The sequence below is a fragment of the Chelonia mydas genome, chromosome 14 (assembly GCF_015237465.2).
Source record: "Chelonia mydas isolate rCheMyd1 chromosome 14, rCheMyd1.pri.v2, whole genome shotgun sequence".
Taxonomy (NCBI): domain Eukaryota; kingdom Metazoa; phylum Chordata; order Testudines; family Cheloniidae; genus Chelonia; species Chelonia mydas.
Window position 1 is genome coordinate 35740884 of NC_051254.2, and position 10551 is coordinate 35751434.

A 10551-nucleotide genomic window follows, 5' to 3' on the forward strand; every position below is an offset into this window, starting at 1 on the left:
AATCAGGATAATAACAGTTTACTCCTGCCTCAATAACAGAGAAACTGGGGTTCCTACTGCAGCCAAAGTGACCATCTAGGCATGGGGGGTGTGCCTATGCAAACGAGATCAGCCCCTGAAGTTCTTTTCCACAACCCACCATGACTCGCCACCAGATGTCAGGGTAAAGCTCATCCTGACTCTGCTTACACAAGAGTCACCGCAGAAGAAGACATTTTGATGACGAGGCACGGGATAATCCCATAAGAGACCCCAAACAACAATTCAAAGTTGAATTCTTTAACCAGGTGCTAGATTGTGCAATACAGTCAGTTGAAGAACATTTCATGCAGCTCAAGGAACACAGCAATATATTTGGGATGTTGTATGATATTCCAAAACTCCTCACTACACCTGAAGAAGACCTACACCAGCAATGCAGGGCACTAGAGACAGTGTTGACACATGATGACATGCGCGATATTGATGCGAGTGATTTAGGTGATGAACTGAAAGCCCTTTCAAGATACATTTCAGCAGGATCAACTCCAAAGGCTGTCCTGGAATATATGTGCACAAAGAAGATGACCCACCTCTTTCCAAATGCTTTTATTGCTCTGCGCATACTTCTAACACTTCCTGTAGCAGTTGCCAGTGGAGAACACAGCTTCTCCAAGCTGCAGTTAATAAAAACACATCTAGGCTCCACAATGACACAGGAGAGGCTGGTCGGCCTTGCAACCACCTCAATAGAGCATGAGCTGGCCCAGACGGTGGACCTTCAGCAGGAAGCAGTTCAAATCTTTGCAGCCCAGAAGGCACGGAAAGCACCACTTTGATTATTCAAACAGATAAAAATGCCAGTGTTTACTCTGCAGACAAGAAAAGTTACATTTGCTGTTCAGGCGTTTGAAAGTTAAGTGTTACTTAAAATTTTGGAACAAGGCATTTTAAGTTGTTAGTTCAACGCTACGAACTGCTGCCTGCACAATTTGCGACCTGTAGTTGCTACTGACATCTCTATTCTCTCTTTTACTGCCATGAAACAATTTGCTGCCTTTGCCTTTCCCCATCCTGTCGTCCAGAGGGAGCATTCCCATCGCAATTTGCTACCTGTCACCTTTCCCCATCTCCTGGCCCAGAGGTAACAAAGCGCTATGATGGGAGTTCCCCTATCACAGTAATGCTACCTCTCCCTTTCCTCATGCTCTGGTCCAGGGGCAGTGCATTATGACAGACGGGGGCATTCCTGTGACCATTTGCTTGGAGTGTGACATTTCTATTTTAAATCTGGACACAAATAAAGTACCTCTGTGATTGGGAAACGTGTTCTACAGCATTAAACCTCGGGGCGAGTGTTTGTAAACCCCAGAACGAAGGCGGTGTTATTTCTTTATTAGTCTCGGTCCATTACAGATTAGAACACAGAGTTTAATCTGATCAGGGTTTACATTCTTGTAGTGTATTTCGCAGAGCCCCCCATGCCCTCCTCCAATATGGGATAAAAACTCCATCGGGGTTGAAAATATTTACCAGAGCTCCGCTCCGGACAGCTCCAGCTGAATTTAAGCTCTGAATCTGAAAATCAACCCCCTGCTCGCCTGTCTCCCATTCTCATCCTCAGGGTTGGCTGCGGTGGCCCATGACTCCAACTCCTCCGGTACCCATGGGACTCGGGGGTGGCACAGCATCACCGCAGAGGACAGCGTGCAGCTCCTTGTCAAAGCAGCATGTCTGTGGAGCCACATCAGAGCGACTGCTTCCCTCCCTCGCCTCCTGGTACTCCTGGCGCAGCTCCGTGGCTGTCACGTGGCAGTGCTGCGGGACCCTCTTCTAGCCCTTCTCCCCCACGCTCCGAGCAATCTGCTCACTGACGTCCACATTTCTACGCTGGATCGGAGCTGGGCCTGCACAGCCTCTTCTCCCCACAGACCCAGGAGATCCACCACCCCCTGAGTGGTGCCGGCAGCAGAGCACTGGGAGCCTGGAGCCTGCTCAGCTGGGCAGTTGCTAGGTGAGCTCTCCATGCAGAGCAAAGAGGAAATGGAATTTCAAAAACTCCCAGTCCTTAAACAGGAGGGGCTTGTTCCTGTGACCCTGGCTGATGGGCAGCGGAGTTCAAAACAGTGACCAGAGTGAGTCACAATGGGGCATTGTGGGACACCTCCTGGAGGCCACTTAAACTGATGTAGGCAATGCAGCGTATACACTGCCACTGCGTTGACCTAACTATGTCGATGTAAGCGCTGCATCTCTCTTGGAGGTGGAGCTATTCAGCTGATGTAGCAGGCGAGTTAGGTCGGTGGGAGGAACATTGTAGTATGGACGCTGACATTATTAGGTCCGCGTTTAAGCTGCCAGACTTCGACCTAACTCTGTAGTGTAGACCAGGCCTTAGTTGCTTAAGTCCCTTTGTGAATCTGAGCCTTTCTTTTAACATTGCTCAAATCCTTTCTCTTTCCAGTTTAGTAACTTGGAGACTTGTGTAAACAGTAGGGAAAAAATGACACCCAATGAAATCCATTTATTGGCTTTCAGGGGCACAGTTTTAAGGTATGATCTCGGAGGCTGAAGAGAAAAGAAAGGGAAGATTTTCTCAGTGAAAGAATAATTGAACATGAAGATTGGGGTCTTGTTATCAGCATCGTAAAGTGCCACTCGCCCCGATAAACCCTGATCTTTGTGAGTCTTATGCTCAGAGTCACAGAGGTCCGTGGGTAGGTGAGAGCCTGGAATTGGTTCCAGCAGAATCTCAGAGCCCAGATGCCCTCTTCAGGTTTTACACAGAACCATCTCTTTCTCTTCAATGATGTTCTGGCCACATCAATGGTCCAGCTTTCCCTATTCCCCACCTCCACCTCCCAGTGATGTTTCCCTGCCAGGAATCCTTCAGAGCCCAGTGCACACAGCAGAATTAAATCTTTCAGAAATTTGGGCAGGTCCTGTCGTGTGTGTTAATGTCTGACAATTTTCTGATCCGCAGACAGGTTAAGGTCAGGGTGAGCTGTTCATGGATCCCATGCAACCTCTGCTGGGGTCACAAACTCCATATGCAGTAAACACTGGGCTTTCCCCACACCCTGGAAGAGACTCACATTTGCTGAGCTGGAATCAGGCCATAGTTAAAGTTACAGCCCCTGCAGACTATGGTAAGAATTGTAACCCAGCATGCCCTAGGAGTGGTGTGAAATGCACAGGGAAAAGCTTGACTAAATGCTGGAGCTAATGTTGTCAATCTCTAGTGTCAGCTACAGCTCAGAAAATCCCCATTAGGATGGTGGCATTTTTAAAAGACAAACTCATTAGAAAGCCAGGGGAAAAGAGAGAACAGTTACACCAGTGAGGCCCCAGTGAGCACTGCGTGGGCAGATGCAAAATCATTAGTCCATCCACCTGCAGAGCAGCCTTAGAAAGACTAGGCAATAGTGAACAGCCATGGGGCAGCAAGACATAGCTCTGCAGGCCCGAACAAACATCTTAAGGCCAATCTGTAAACAGGAGTTTCCTGGGCTCATCTTCCTGGCCCCGCTGCCCACCTCCCCTCTTTTCCCCTGGTCGACTTACATCTGACCTAGTTCTCTCTGGATTCCCTTTGGAGAGGCACCTGAGAAAGATTCAGCCATCCCCAAACCCCTTGTTCTGGGGAGAAACAAAGTGAGTTGTCAAAGCCTTGGGGTTGGGACCAAGTAAAGATGCTTCTTTCTGGCTGGTCTGTTTCAGTTTAATAACCCAAATCCTGCCCATGTGGCCAGTGGCTGAAAGTCCATTGGGGAGCTGCTCAGGGGGCTGCGTGAAATGCCCTGGGATCTCAGCCTGGTTCTCGGGGTGTAGACGTCTCCATCACATGCCGAGGTAACCAGCAAACTCTCCACTGATCGTGCACCTCTGTGTGAGGCTCAGCGGAGAGGTCAGGGACTCAATGGACCGTGCAGACAGAGCTCCTCTCTCCCCTCTAGAGACAGATTCATCCCAGGTCAGGGCAGAGGACCAATGGCCCAGGAAAGTGTATGTGAGGGGAACTGGTACTGGGACCCCTGCATTGTACAGGTAAGGGGTTACACAGAGTTTCCCAGCTCCCTTGTCTATTCCAGCTGCAGGAGAGGGCATCTTGGTACAGACTGAGGGGGCCTCGGAGAAGCAGCCACCTGGGCCCAGAACATGTAATGTAACCATGGTGGGAAAAGGGCAGTGACTGGAGCTCCGCTGGGGACCCGTCTGGTTACAAGGATGGCTCTGCAGAGGGATACAATGTTGCAACAAGATGCAATTTCCCTTCCTCACTACTCTGAATGAAGGCCACATGAAGATCATCCAAAATTCATCTCGCCAAGCGCAACCCTGCAGTGTCCTCTTTTCTGATGCACCCCACAGCGCCCTCCCCTCACTTCCCAACAGGGGGCGATTGTGAACGTGGAACCCCCACCGGAGCCCTGTACAACACAAATTTATTTCTTGTCCTCCAAGCAAGCCAAAGGAGGTTGCCCTGCCCTGGAAGAGCCCAGCTAGCTTACAGATGGGGAAACTGAGGTACAGAGTCTGTGTCATTCACCGAGCCTGCCCATTCTCATCAGCCACCCCTGTCTCAGCTGATTCTCTGTTGTCAGCGCTGCATGTCTGCACCATGCACAGAGCGTGGCTGCTCCCACCCCACTTCCAGCACCACGTGTCTCTGCCATGCACTAGGCATGACTGTTTGCAGCTCCCCCCGCCCCAGTCCGTGCTATGTCCGTGTCATGCCCCAACTCTGCATGTTCTCAGCGCTGTGTGTCTGCCATGCCCCAAGTCGGCCGGCTGTTGACTCTCCCAGCCTGCTCGCATTGCTGTGTGCCTGGGACATGCACAGAGCCGACCTATTCTCAGCTACCTCCCCTGCCCCCAGTCCCAGGGCTGGGTGTCTAGGCCATGCTCCAAGCCTGAATCAACTGCACCCTTGTTTCAGTGTTGTGCAGCTGGGCCATGCACCACGCCTGAACTACTGGCCTGTGTGGCTAGTTGAGCTGGTAGATTAATTTCCAAAGGCCGCGGGGTTCAGTGATTGAGGTGTGGGTCTGCTGTATTTGACAGAGACCTGGCACGAAGGTGTACATTTCTAATGGTGAGAGTAATTAAGCACTAGAGCAATTTGCCAAGTTTTAAATCAAGATTCAGAAAAAAAAATCAAAACGATGCTCTAGGAATTATTTGGGGTAAGTTCTGTGGCCTGTGTGACACAGGAGACGAGAAAATCAGTCTAGAAGATCACAGTGGCCCCTTCTGGCCTTGGAATCCATGAAACATCTTCCCAGCTTTGTCTGAGTTCACCTTCTGCAGCCTCTGTTCCTTGACTTTAGCAAAGCTTTTGACACTGTCTCCCACAGTATTCTTGCCAGCAAGTTAAAGTAGTATGGGCTGGATGAATGGACTATAAGGTGGGTAGAAAGTTGGCTAGATTGTCGGGCTCAACGGGTAGTGATCAATGGCTCCATGTCTAGTTGGCAGCCGGTATCAAGTGGAGTGCCCCAAGGGTCGGTCCTGGGTCCGGTTTTGTTCAATATCTTCATAAATGATCTGGAGGATGGTGTGGATTGCACCCTCAGCAAGTTTGCAGATGACACTAAACTGGGAGGAGAGGTAGATACGCTGGAGGGTAGGGATAGGATACAGAGGGACCTAGACAAATTGGAGGATTGGGCCAAAAGAAATCTGATGAGGTTCAACAAGGACAAGTGCAGAGTCCTGCACTTAGGACGGAAGAATCCCATGCACCGCTACAGACTAGGGACCGAATGGCTCGGCAGCAGTTCTGCAGAAAAGGACCTAGGGGTTACAGTGGACGAGAAGCTGGATATGAGTCAACAGTGTGCCGTTGTTGCCAAGAAGGCCAATGGCATTTTGGGCCGTATATGTAGGGGCATTGCCAGCAGATGGAGGGATGTGATCATTCCCCTCTATTCGACATTGGTGAGGCCTCATCTGGAGTACTGTGTCCAGTTTTGGGCTCCACAGTACAAGAAGGATGTGGAAAAATTGGAAAGAGTCCAGCGGAGGGCAACAAAAATGATTAGGGGTTTGGAACACATGACTTATGAGGAGAGGCTGAGGGAAATGGGATTGTTTAGTCTACGGAAGAGAAGAATGAGGAGGGATTTGTTAGCTGCTTTCAACTACCTGAAAGGGGGTTCCAAAGAGCATGGATCTAGACTGTTCTCAGTGGTAGCTGATGACAGAACAAGGAGTAATGGTCTCAAGTTGCAGTGGGGGAGGTTTAGGTTGGATATTAGGAAAAACGTTTTCATTAGGAGGGTGGTGAAACACTGGAATGCGTTACCTAGGGAGGTGGTGGAATCTCCTTCCTTAGAAGTTTTTAAGGTCAGGCTTGACAAAGCCCTGGCTGGGATGATTTAGTTGGGGATTGGTCCTGCTTTGAGCAGGAGGTTGGACTAGATGGCCTCCAGAGGTCCCTTCCAACCCTGATATTCTATGATTCTCTTATCACATCTGCAAAGCACAGGTACCTCCCCCAGGGTGCGATGCCTCAGCCAAGACAAACTGCTGAGAAACCGCCGCAGAAGAGATTGAGTTCTTCTGCCTTCCAGCCCCGGGGCCGGCTCCAGGGTGTGCTGGGAGTCTCCCTCACCCAGCCCTGGCCAGGATTCTGCTGGTATTCCAGGCCTAGCTCAGTTTTGGAAACAGCTTGTGTTGGGAGGGGCTGCATCTCATGCACCCCTTGACCAAATGACTCCAGATTTGTACCCCTGACCCTTCCCTCTGCCCTCAGGTGGTGGATCAGGTTTCTAGCCACTCAGACTGCGAATGTGAACTTAAAGAAAAAGGGATAATTTGGTTTGGGAAAGAAACGCTGCTGCAGCACCATGGTGCGGCCAGGTGCCAGCCCATAATATTACTGCAGTTGATAATATGAGCTGGCTACTTTATTGCCAGTTTCCTTCTGTTCCTCGGCTGCTGGAAGTTGCCAACAGATTTCTTTCACAGCGAGGATGCTGTTGCTTCTTTTCTTGCCCAGGGAAAGCGTCGCTTGATTCTTTGATTTTATTTACTCTTTCCTCAAGCTTTGCTTTTAGAGCTTTCGCTTAGAGTTACCCAGCTGCTTTTCTTCAAGCCCCTTCAAGGCATTTGCTGGTGGGTCTGTCTAGCCTTTCAGGGCAGAACCGTACAGATCTAGTACCCTTGTGACAAAGGGTATGTCTACACTACGAAATTAGGTCGAATTTATAAAAGTCGGTTTTTTAGAAATCGTTTTTATATAGTCAATTGTGTGTGTCCCCACACAAAATGCTCTAAGTGCATTAAGTGCATTAACTCGGCGGAGTGCTTCCACAGTACCGAGGCAACCATCGACTTCTGGAGCGTTGCACTATGGGTGGCTATCCCACAGTTCCCGCAGTCTCTGCTGGCCATTGGAATTCTGGGTTGAGATCCCAATGCCTGATGGGGCAAAAAACATCGTCGCGGGTGGTTCTGGGTACATGTCATCAGGCCCTCCCTCCCTCTCTTCCTCCCTCTTGGAAAGCAATGGCAGACAATTGTTTCGCGCCTTTTTTCCTGAGTTACCTGTGCAGACGCCATACCACAGCAAGCATGGAGCCTGCTCAGCTCACTGTCACTGTATGTCTCCTGGGTGCTGGCAGATGTGGTCCTGCATTGCTACACAGCAGTAGTAACCCATTGCCTTGTGGCAGCAGACGGTACAATAGGACTGGTAGCTGTCATCGTCATGTCTGAGGTGCTCCTGGCCACATCGGCCAGGAGCGCCTGGGCAGACATGAGTGCAGGGACTACATTAGGAGTGACTTGACCAGGTCACTCTCTTTAGTCCTGCAGGCAGTCCTATTGTACCATCTTTTGGTGAGCAGGCAGGCAATATGGATGGCTAGGAGTCCTATTGTACCATCTTTTGCTGAGCAGGCAGGAGATGAGGATGGCTAGCAGTCCTATTTATTGTACCATCTTCTGCCGAGCAGCCAAGAGATGTGGATGGCTTGCAGTCCTTCTGCACCGTCTGCTGCCAGCCAAAGATGTAAAAGATAGATGGAGTGGATCAAAACAAGAAATAGACCAGATTTGATTTGGCCTGCTAAACCCAGGGTTTTGAGTTCAATCCTTGAGGGGGCCATTCTGTGTGACAGTTGTTTTTGTTTTTCCTTGATGTAAAGCCACCCCCTTTCTTGATTTGAATTCCCTGTAAGCCATGTCGTCAGTCGCCCCTCCCTCCGTCAGAGCAACGGCAGACAATAGTTCCGCGCCTTTTTTCTGTTCAGATGCCATACCACGGCAAGCATGGAGCCCGCTCAGATCACTTTGGCAATTAGGAGCACATTAAACACCACACACATTATCCAGCAGTACATGCAGCACCAGAACCTGGCAAAGTGAAATTGGGCTAGTAGGCAACGTCAGCGCGGTGACGAGAGTGATGAGGACATGGACACAGACTTCTCTCAAAGCACCGGCCCTGGCAATGCGGGCATCATGGTGCTAATGGGGCAGGTTCATGCGGTGGAACGCCAATTCTGGGCCCACGAAACAAGCACAGACTGGTGGGACCGCATAGTGTTGCAGGTCTGGGACGATTCCCAGTGGCTGCGAAACTTTTGCATGCGTAAGGGCACTTTCATGGAACTTTGTGACTTGCTTTCCCCTGCCCTGAAGCGCATGAATACCAAGATGAGAGCAGCCCTCACAGTTGAGAAGCGAGTGGCGATAGCCCTGTGGAAGCTTGCAACGCCAGACAGCTACTGGTCAGTTGGGAATCAATTTGGAGTGGGCTAATCTACTGTGGGGGCTGCTGTGATGCAAGTAGCCAACGCAATCAAAGCTCTGCTGATATCAAGGGTAGTGACCCTGGGAAATGTGCAGGTCATGGTTGATGGCTTTGCTGCAATGGGATTCCCTAACTGTGGTGGGGCCATAGACGGAACCCATCTCCCTATCTTGGCACCGGAGCACCAAGCCGGCGAGTACATAAACCAATAGTTTTCAATAGTGCTGCAAGCACTGGTGGATCACAAGGGACGTTTCACCAACATCAACGTGGGATGGCCGGGAAAGGTACATGACGCTCGGATCTTCAGGAACTCTGGTCTGTTTCAAAAGCTGCAGGAAGGGACTTTATTCCCAGACCAGAAAATAACTGTTGGGGATGTTGAAATGCCTATAGTTATCCTTGGGGACTCAGCCTATCCCTTAATGCCATGGCTCATGAAGCCGTACACAGGCAACCTGGACAGTAGTCAGGAGCTGTTCAACTACAGGCTGAGCAAGTGCAGAATGGTGGTAGAATGTGCATTTGGACGTTTAAAAGCGCGCTGGCGCAGTTTACTGACTTGGTTAGACCTCAGCAAAACCAATATTCCCACTGTTATTACTGCTTGCTGTGCGCTCCACAATATCTGTGAGAGTAAGGGGGAGACGTTTATGGCAGGGAGGGAGGTTGAGGCAAATCGTCTGGCCGCTGTTTATGTGCAGCCCGACACCTGGGCAGTTAGAAGAGCACAGGAGGGCACGGTGCACATCAGAGAAGCTTTGAAGACCAGTTTCGTGACTGGCCAGGCTATGGTGTGAAAGTTCTGTTTGTTTCTCCATGATGAAACCCCCCGCCCCTTGGTTCACTCTATTTCACTGTAAGCTAAGCATCCTCCCCTCCTCCCTTCGATCACCACTTGCAATAAAGTCATTGTTGCTTCACATTCATGCATTCTTTATTAATTCATCACACAAATAGGGGGATAACTGCCAAGGTAGCCTGAGAGGGGTGGTGGAGGAGGGAAGGAAAATGCCACACAGCACTTTAAAAGTTTAAAACTTTAAAACTTATTGAATGCCAGACTTTTGTTGCTTGGGCAATCCTCTGGGGTGGAGTTGCTGGGTGTCCGGAGGCCCCCCACCGCGTTCTTGGGCATCTGGGTGAGGAGGCTATGGAACTTGGGGAGGAGGGCGGTTGGTTACACAGGGGCTGTAGCGGTGGTCTGTGCTCCTGCTGCCTTTCCTGCAGCTCAACCATACGCTGGAGCGCATTAGTTTGATCCTCCAGCAGCCTCAGCATTGAATCCTGCTTCTTCTCATCACGCTGCCACCACCTTTCAGCTTCAGCCCTCTCTTCAGCCCGCCACCTCTCTTCCCGGTCATTTTGTGCCTTCCTGCACTCTGACATTGTCTGCCTCCATGCATTCGTCTGTGCTCTGTCAGTGTGGGAGGACAGCATGAGCTCAGAGAACATTTCATCACGAGTGCGTTTTTTTCGCCTTCTAATCTTCACTAGCCTCTGGGAAGGAGAAGATCCTGTGATCCTTGAAACACATGCAGCTGGTGGAGAAAAAAAAAGGGACAGTGGTATTTAAAAAGACACATTTTATAGAACAATAGGTTCACTCTTTCACGGTAAACCTTGCTTTTAACATTACATACACAGCACATGTGCTTTCGTTCCAAGGTCACATTTTGCCTCCCCCCACCACGTGGCTAGCCCCTCACCCCTCCCCATGGCTAACAGCGGGGAACATTTCTGTTCAGCCACAGGCAAACAGCCCAGCAGGAACACGCACCTCTGAATGTCCCCTTAAGAAAAGCACCCTA